General features: G+C 40.7%; 1 pseudogene; it reads left to right on the top strand.

The window, feature by feature from the left end:
- The first annotated feature begins 205 nt into the window (after positions 1-205).
- Positions 206-4832, top strand: LOC121789019 (annotated as a pseudogene).
- Positions 4833-8567: the final 3735 nt, after the last annotated feature.

Genomic DNA, 8567 nt, shown 5'->3' with positions numbered 1-8567 from the left:
CCATGAAACTTATCAAGGGAATGCTATCGGTGCAATCAAACATCAATTGAGATATAAATCTCAGCACACAATTTTGGAAGATTAGATATGTCAACCCTATCAAACGCAGTACTATCACTACAACCAAACGAACCCTTAGGGATTCACATGGGAGCTGTTTGGTTTGTGGGACCCAGCAACCCGACCACCACCACCCTCGCTCTAACACTCCTCTCTCCTTCTCTCTCTCTCTAATTCGCTTCTTCTTCTTCTTCTTTTCCTTTTCTCTACCGACAATCATCACCTCTCAATCATCGACGCCAAAATGTTGCGCAGATCGCAGACTTGAAAGTCTCCTTTTACGTTCACCGTTTTTTTGAGGCTTTCGCTTTCGATTTGCTTGCACGAATTCTACCGTTATGGCCGACGATAAGGTAATTTTGTTTTTGTGCTTTCGATTTCGCTTTTCGATTGTGCTCATATTGTTAGTTGATTCCTAATATCGCACCGTTTTAGATCTTCTGTTTCCCATCGTCACAATTCCGGATATTGCAGATCTGCATTTTCTGTATTCGGTTTATTTTTTTCTCAACCAGTGGAATTCCGGCCTTCAATTTAACTGATTTTTATAGTTTTGGTTCCTGAGGTTATTGTTTCTTGTAATCGTTGTGCAGGAGCTGTAGTATCGGTCTTGTGTGTTAAAATTCTAATATCTTATCCCACATCGGCTTGGTGATGATCCTATCTCTTCTATATAAGTGTGGATAACCCTCCCCTTATGAGGCCTTTTAAGGGGTGAGTGACTCATTTCTAATATGGTATCAGAGCGGGCCTAAGTCGATGATGGAGTTTATTTTCTTTATCTCTTCTCTTGCCTACCCATGTGATGGAAGTCCGATGTGTCATTCCGGCCCTCACCCCACGTGATGTAAGTCCGATGTGTCATTCCGGCCCACACGTGAGGGGGTGTGTTAAAATTCTAATATCTTGTCCCACATCGGCTTGGTGATGATCCTATCTCTTCTATATTGATCTTATCTCTTCTATGTAAGTGTGGATAACCCTCCCCCTTATGAGGCCTTTTAGAGGGGTGAGTGGCCCATTTCTAATATTGTGTCTATGATTTGCCTAGGTTTTCAATTTTAAGACGAGCTACGAGAATTTTAGAAAGTTTCTATGGCCTTGGAGAGTTAGATCGATGCTTAAGTTCCAATGTTTCTTGCTAATTGGAAATTTATTCTGGCTAATTTGTGTGTTGGTTGTCAATTATGGATTTCATAATTTTTCTTGATTTATGCCCTTGATCTTTGCTCAGCTAGAGTGTGTATTCTTGCGAAATGTGCATATCTGTAGAAACTGCATTCATAGCTGATCTTTAATAGCAGTGGAGTAATGTGTTTTCTAATTCGAGCATTGATCATTATACAGGAGATGTCTGCTCCTGTGATGGATGGGAATGGTACAGTCACTGGTCACATAATTTCGATCACCATTGGGGGAAAGAATGGGGAACCTAAGCAGGTAAGCCTATTGATTCAGCTTAATTTTGCTTCAGTTGAGATGATTTGGTCATTTGGGTTGTATGAAGCTTGTAAGGTTTGGCTAAGACTGTAGCGAACAATCTTGAGCTGTTAAGTCTAGCTCTTGAAATTAAGCCTATCTTCAGTGGCCTTTGAGTATTCAATAGAAGTTTGAGAGGAACTGGCACAGGGGTTAAAATTGGTTCTTACACCTCATTTTCTCTGCAAGGAGAAAATATCTAGGAAGAAGGAAACATTGGTTTATATCTAATTTCATTTTTTTCTACTATGCAGACAGTAAGTTACATGGCAGAGCGAGTTGTAGGGACTGGTTCATTTGGAATTGTTTTTCAGGTATTTACATCTATAGGCTATAGGTGCTAGTTTCCTATGTCTTGTTGTCGGTTCTCCAGAAACTTATTTTATATATCTTACTTGACTTAGGCAAAATGCATTGAAACTGGAGAGACTGTGGCTATAAAAAAGTATTGCAAGACAGAAGATATAAAATCGTGAACTGCAGCTAATGCGGACTATGGATCACCCGAACGTTGTTTCCTTGAAGCATTGTTTCTTTTCAACTACAAGCCAAAATGAGCTGTTTCTCAATTTAGTGATGGAATATGTTCCAGAAAGTATGTTTCGTGTTCTGAAGCATTATAGTGATGCAAACCACAAATGCCACTCATCTACGTGAAACTCTATACTTACCAAGTAAGTAACTCTGTCTGTAGTGCTTTCAAGTTTCAACTTAATGGTTTCTTTGTTTCAATGTGATAATTAGGATATATTCTGCAGATTTTCAGAGGGTTGGCTTACATGCATTCTGTTGCTGGTGTTTGCCACAGAGACTTGAAGCCCAAAATGTTTTGGTGGGGATAAATAGATTCCACACTTTCAAATAGAATAAAATGAATGGTATAATATTGATATTGTTTTCTGTATCGTTGTAGGTTGATCCTGCCACCCATCAGGTCAAGATTTGTGATTTTGGAAGTGCCAAAGTACTGGTAAGTGATCTTTGTGAGCTCCCTATGATTTGGAAATAAAATGAGGATGATAGCTTCTTAGTTTCTATTTTTTTTACTGAAGTTATTTGCGTCTCAATTGTTTTGTTTTTGTACTTATGATTGCTTAACTTTGATTATTAAATAGGTGAGAGGTGAAGCAAACATATCATACATCTGTTCTCGATTTTATCGGGCCCCTGAACTCATTTTTGGTGCAACTGAATACACTACTTCCATTGATATCTGGTCAGCTGGCTGTGTCCTGGCTGAGCTTCTTCTGGGTCAAGTGAGTGATCTTGGTATCCATACAAGTACATGCTTGAAACCCTCACTGGCTATTAGCATGGTCATCTGACTTAATAATATATATTTTGCAATCTGTAGCCTTTGTTTCCTGGGGAAATGCTGTTGGTCAGCTTGTGGAAGTCATTAAGGTATAATTTAGTCATTGTTTTGGAGGGGATGTTGTGCATTAAACTTGTCTGTAAATTATATTATATCTTTTAGGTACTTGGAACTCCAACACGAGAGGAAATCCGTTGTATGAATCCAAACTACAACGATTTTAGATTCCCCAAATTAAAGCACACCCTTGGCACAAGGTATACTTTCCACATTTTAAATTTGGTTATTTGTCTTGTTAATGATGCTGTATGCTTTTTACCCTCTGATAGTTGGTAAACTAGAATTGGCATACCTGAATTGGGGAAGGTTGAGAAGTATGGGAAGAGGGTAGCATGGATTAAATACATACTTAAGTTGCATTATAGTTCCTCTTATTGGTGAAGTCAAATCTTTGACAATTTTTTGTGTATTTACTTATCTTTGTGCTCAAAAGATGATGGAATGATCATTGATATCTTTACCTCACTGGTGTATTTTTCTTAGTTTGCAGTATCGGCTGCTAAGTTTGTTTAATAGTGTGTTGCTTTGGATTGTCATAATGGAAAATCTTGCTGAATCCAAGTGGATCTGCATTGTGCAACGATGTTATACAACAACATCTGGTTTCTTCGCGAGAATTTAGACCCCTTACTGCAATCCGAATTTGAGATCCCCTTAGTTAAGCCTAAACGTGCATAATCATGCACATTATTTAAGCCCATTGTAGAGTAATTTTGAAAATGGTATGTATAAAATAAAGGGGAAGAGGAGTAAAGGTAAAACAATTGTCAAACAATCTAAGCTATGTGGGATTCTTGTCCTTGCGTATTGTGGAATGGTGCAGATGCTGATGTATAGTATATTGTTTACATTTTTGCTTATGTTCTGTATTTTGTTCTAGACTTCTAGTTTTGAAAGTGTCCTTCTGAGAGCCGTGATGCAAAATTGCATATTTTTCATATGTTTTGTTTATTGACTTGCTACATACCCATGCCAACTTCAGGTGTTTCAAAAAGGATGCCTCCTGAAGCAATAGATCTTACTTCCAGGTTGCTGCAATACTCTCCAATCTTCGATGCACTGCGGTGAGTTTCTTCTATGTTTTCTGCTGTCTGTTTGGAAAAATTGATGTGGTCTTGGTTGAAGTAAATATCATCTGATTCTTGGTTTCATATTTTATGTAAGTTGCTGCCTACATGCATTCCAAATTATATGCATGCCGTTGTATACACATCCTTTAAAATGATGCTTCTTCTTGTAGCTTGAAGCATGTGCCCACCCTTTCTTTGATGAGCTACGGGAACCTAATGCTCGGTTACCAAATGGCCGCCCATTGCCGCCTCTCTTGAACTTTAAACAGGAGGTGTGTGTATATTATATTATCTTGCATTTACAGTAAAGAATCGATTCAAGCTATGTCTTTAAGTGAACCGGAGCATACCAGCAGTCAAATTACATAAACCAAGCTTGGAATATATGCATTTCTTGATGGTAATTTCAAGGGTGGTGCTCAATTTGGACCCCCTTAGAGAAACCTACATCTGCACAATACTAGTAAAAATCTGAAGGCTAGTTAAGCAGAATGAAGTTAAATCTTCTGCATGTTTGGTTATTAATGGTGAATAGAGTTGCTTCCTATATTGAACAGTGCTATAATATCTTGATTAGTCCCAGTTATCGTATTAAACTTTACTGTCTTCTTCCCTGTGTATAGTTATCTGGTGCATCTCCAGATCTCATCAGCAAACTGATACCCGACCACGTGAAAAGACAAATGGGCCTACAGTTCTTTGCATCCTATGAGGGAATGACGTAAAATAGTTATATCTGCAAGTAAAACAGTAGTTAATGGGTTGAAGAACTATTAAAACGGTTGGATAACACCTCTAACTGGGAGGGGTTAGCTATGGCATCTGTTGAGCTACGAGGGCAGAACAGAGAGGGGGGAGGCAATCCCGTTGCAGGCTGATCTGGATTGTGTCTTCCATCAAGCTGTTTTTCCTACAAAGTTGTCTCCGGGCAGTAGTGTACCTGGAAGAGGGGAGATCCTTTTTGTGTATATGTTTGGTTACGCGCGAGAAAGCGAAACGTAACAGGCAAAAGATATGATGAGAGTGTATGAATAGATGTTGTCCTATAGGAGCCAGCCTGAACCAAAAATGGTGGGTTCGATTTATTTTCCTATTTTGTCTTTTGCTTCTGTTTCTGTTTCTGTTTCTTCTTGTTACAGTTGCCCTTGTGAAAGAAAATATGTTGTTTATTTATGCCAAGTTTTCTCTATTCCTACTCATTTGCCCCTTGTTTTCATCTATGCTTCCACAAGTATTTACCTATATTCTGTTTCAATCTTAGATGACTCATTTTTTTCCCAATAGATCTAAAGTTAGAAAATACTACACTCACTGTCTCACTTAAAATCTTGTACTCCTTTTATTCTAGTACTGTAAGTGAGTTATATGGAGTGGTGTTTAGTGGTTAAATGAATAGAAAATAAAGTAGGAGTGAGAAAAAAGTAGAGATGATAAGGTAAGAGTGATAGTGTTGCATTTTTGCTATAAAAGGAAATATGTCACTTGTAATGAGACAACCAAAATTGGAATACGCCTCAATTATAGTGAAACAAATGGAGTAAAATATTAATATATTTTTTCTCTCTTATTTTATTATGGGATCTACTTTATAATTTGTTCACTCTTCCACTTACTCTTTCATACTTTATCCCTTTCTTTCTATTTAACTCTTTAAATATAAATTTTTTAAATACTATATATCTAAAAGATGTGACTCGTTTATAGCGGAACGGAGGAAGTACCGCCCAAGAACTGAGGGATATAAGATGATAAATATGACATCATTGACATCTATTTTTATTTTCCGGGTGAGCAATTATTGTGCAATGCTCCCTCTGTTCCTTGTTAATTGAGGCGTTTCTTTTCGACACGGAAAATAAGAATATTTAGTTAAGCGGATGGTGGATAAAGTAAGAGAGATGAAGAGAGAATAAAGTAAAGAGAGATGATTACTTTTGCCAAAAATAGAAATGACTCAATTAATTTGAAACTTTTCAAAATAGTAAAATGACTCAATTAACATGGAACATGAGTACTAGATTGTACTCCCTCTGTTCCACTTAAGATGACACATTTTTTTTAGTTTGTCCCAAACAAGATGACACATTTTTTTTGGAAGCTTTCTCTCTCCAATTAATACACCTAACCATTTGTTGTCACTCCTATTAAAACATTCGTCTTTCTTTCTCTCTCTATTTTAATAGTTACAACCAATTAAACACATTAACCAATAACTTCTAAAATTCTGTGCCGAACAAGAAATGTGTCATTTTAGCCGGGACGAAGGGAGTACTAGTAATAACCACAATTTAAAAATCATGTGAGGGAAATCTTTGCTCCGACGTCGTTTCAGCCAACCATGGACTCTTGTGCAAATAAACAGAGACAGCTGCACCATTAGAGCATCAGCAGTGGTGCGGAATTCCCGGCGGAATTCCCCGCGGAATTCCCAAAAACACCTCCTGCCACGTCATACGAACTTCTCACTGCACTGCCACGTCAAACGGAATTCCCCGAGGAATTCCCGAAGGAATTCCCACAATAAAAAAATTCACAAATTCACGGATTAAACCATTTCCGTAAGTAAGAAATTTACGGAATTAAATAGTCGACACAAATAGGGAAAAAATTCCATTAATAAAAAAAAGAAAAGTACATTTCACCAAATTAAAAAATACATTTCAATAATGCCCACCCCCACATCAACGACGACGCCTCCGCTGCCATACTTCTTCAATAATATCGTTCTAGAGTCGAACATGGGCTTATTTTTGGCGCATGTCGGCGAATGCACAGACTCGCTCGACATCGTCGTGGGGTATCCCCATGCGGACATTGCCAGTGGCCACGCCGTGGCTTGAACCCGCAGCATCTGCGTCATCGTTGGTCCAATCAGTCAGTGCTGGACCTTCATCTTCGACAATCATGTTGTGCATGATAATACATGCGTACATGATGTCGGCGATGCTGTCAACATACTACAGCCGTGCTGGACGCTTCACTGCCGCCCATCGAGCCTGTAGCACCCAGAATGCCCGCTCCACATCCTTGCGCGCTGCCTCCTAGCGACCCGCAAAATATATCTTCTTTTCATCTGCTGGGCACCTGATCGTCTTCACAAAGACGGGCCACATAGGGTATATCCCATCCGCCAAATAATAGCCCATGTTGTGCTGGTTGCCGTTGGCGACGACGGAGTTCCGACGTCGACGTCAAGGCCCATGAACTGGTCGTTGAACTCGACGGTGATGATGTCGTTGTTCGACCCGGCTACTCCAAAGGCATGTCAAATCCACAGCCGTAGTAGTAGCTACCGCTTCAAAGATCATCGTGGGATTCTTGGCCTTAAAACAGTAGTGTACATCCCTTTCCAAGCAGCAGGGCAGTTCCTCCATTCCCAGTGCATACAATCTATGCTGCCCAACATCCCCGCAAACCCGTGCTGATTCCCGTGCATATCCAGCAGAGCCTGACAATCTTCGGGGGTAGGCTTCCGAAGATACCTATCCCCTAATATCTCTCTAACGCCCTGACAAAAATACTTCAGGCAGTCGCGCGCAGTCGTCTCGCCGATGTGGAGGTACTCGTCGAACATGTCCGTCGAACCTCCGTATGCAACTGCATAATTGCGACAGTGCACTTCTGAATTGGCATGTGGCCGGTTTTACCAGCCTCATCCTCCCGCACCCTAAAATACCTGTATCGACGCTCCAAAGCGCCCACGATACGCATAAAGAGCTGCCGATGCATCCTAAACTGACGCCGAAATAGGTTCTCTCCAAACCGTGGCTCCGGCGCAAAGTAATCCTCGTACAACCGCCTGTGGGCAGCGAGGTGATCCCGGGGCACTATAGTGCAACGATGGATGGGTCGAGGCACTGCCGGCGCAGAGGCCGCTTGTTCATCCCTCTCTGCGGCCTCCCGCACACGTGCGTATATCATCCGCATCATGTGTTCATAATGCCCACCACCATCACTACCACTACCACTACCACTACCACTACCACTACCGGCCATTACGGATATATAAAAGAAATTTAGAGACAGAGAAACTTGTTAATACAAGTGGTGCGAATGAAATGAAGTTCAACGGGATGTATATATAGGAACCAAAAAAAACATTTAATGCATTAAACGGGAATTCCGCGGGCGTCAATGCAATGGAGGACGTCCGCACGGAATTCCGCGGAACGCGGCGGAACTGCGAATTCCTTCGCAAAATTCCGTATCTGTGGAAGGGACGCACAATGGCGGTCGTCCGCCACGGAATTCCCGCACGCCGGTGGGAATTCCGCGTGGACGTCCGCCATTGCTGATGTTTTTATTACGCCAGCAAAGAGAAGCACGTTGTTCCCAAAATCATTTGAGATACAAACTTGCCGGCGAAAAATACACGGAAATAAAAATAAGGAAATTACACGGAAACAACTGAAAACAAATTACACGGAAAAGTCTGTGGAAAGCAGTAAGCCGAGTCTAGGAGTCCTCTTTCCACAATACGAGATACGCCCCGTAGTGCTCTCGGTTTGGCGTGTCGTCCCAAAGATAAAACGACTTCGTTTCTGAAGTAGCAGCACCGCTAGCAGCAGAGCTCCGATGAACGG

The sequence above is a fragment of the Salvia splendens genome, unplaced genomic scaffold (genome assembly GCF_004379255.2).
Source record: "Salvia splendens isolate huo1 unplaced genomic scaffold, SspV2 ctg1196, whole genome shotgun sequence".
In the NCBI taxonomy this organism is placed as follows: Eukaryota; Viridiplantae; Streptophyta; class Magnoliopsida; order Lamiales; family Lamiaceae; genus Salvia; species Salvia splendens.
This window is presented reverse-complemented; position numbering and strand designations above follow the sequence as displayed.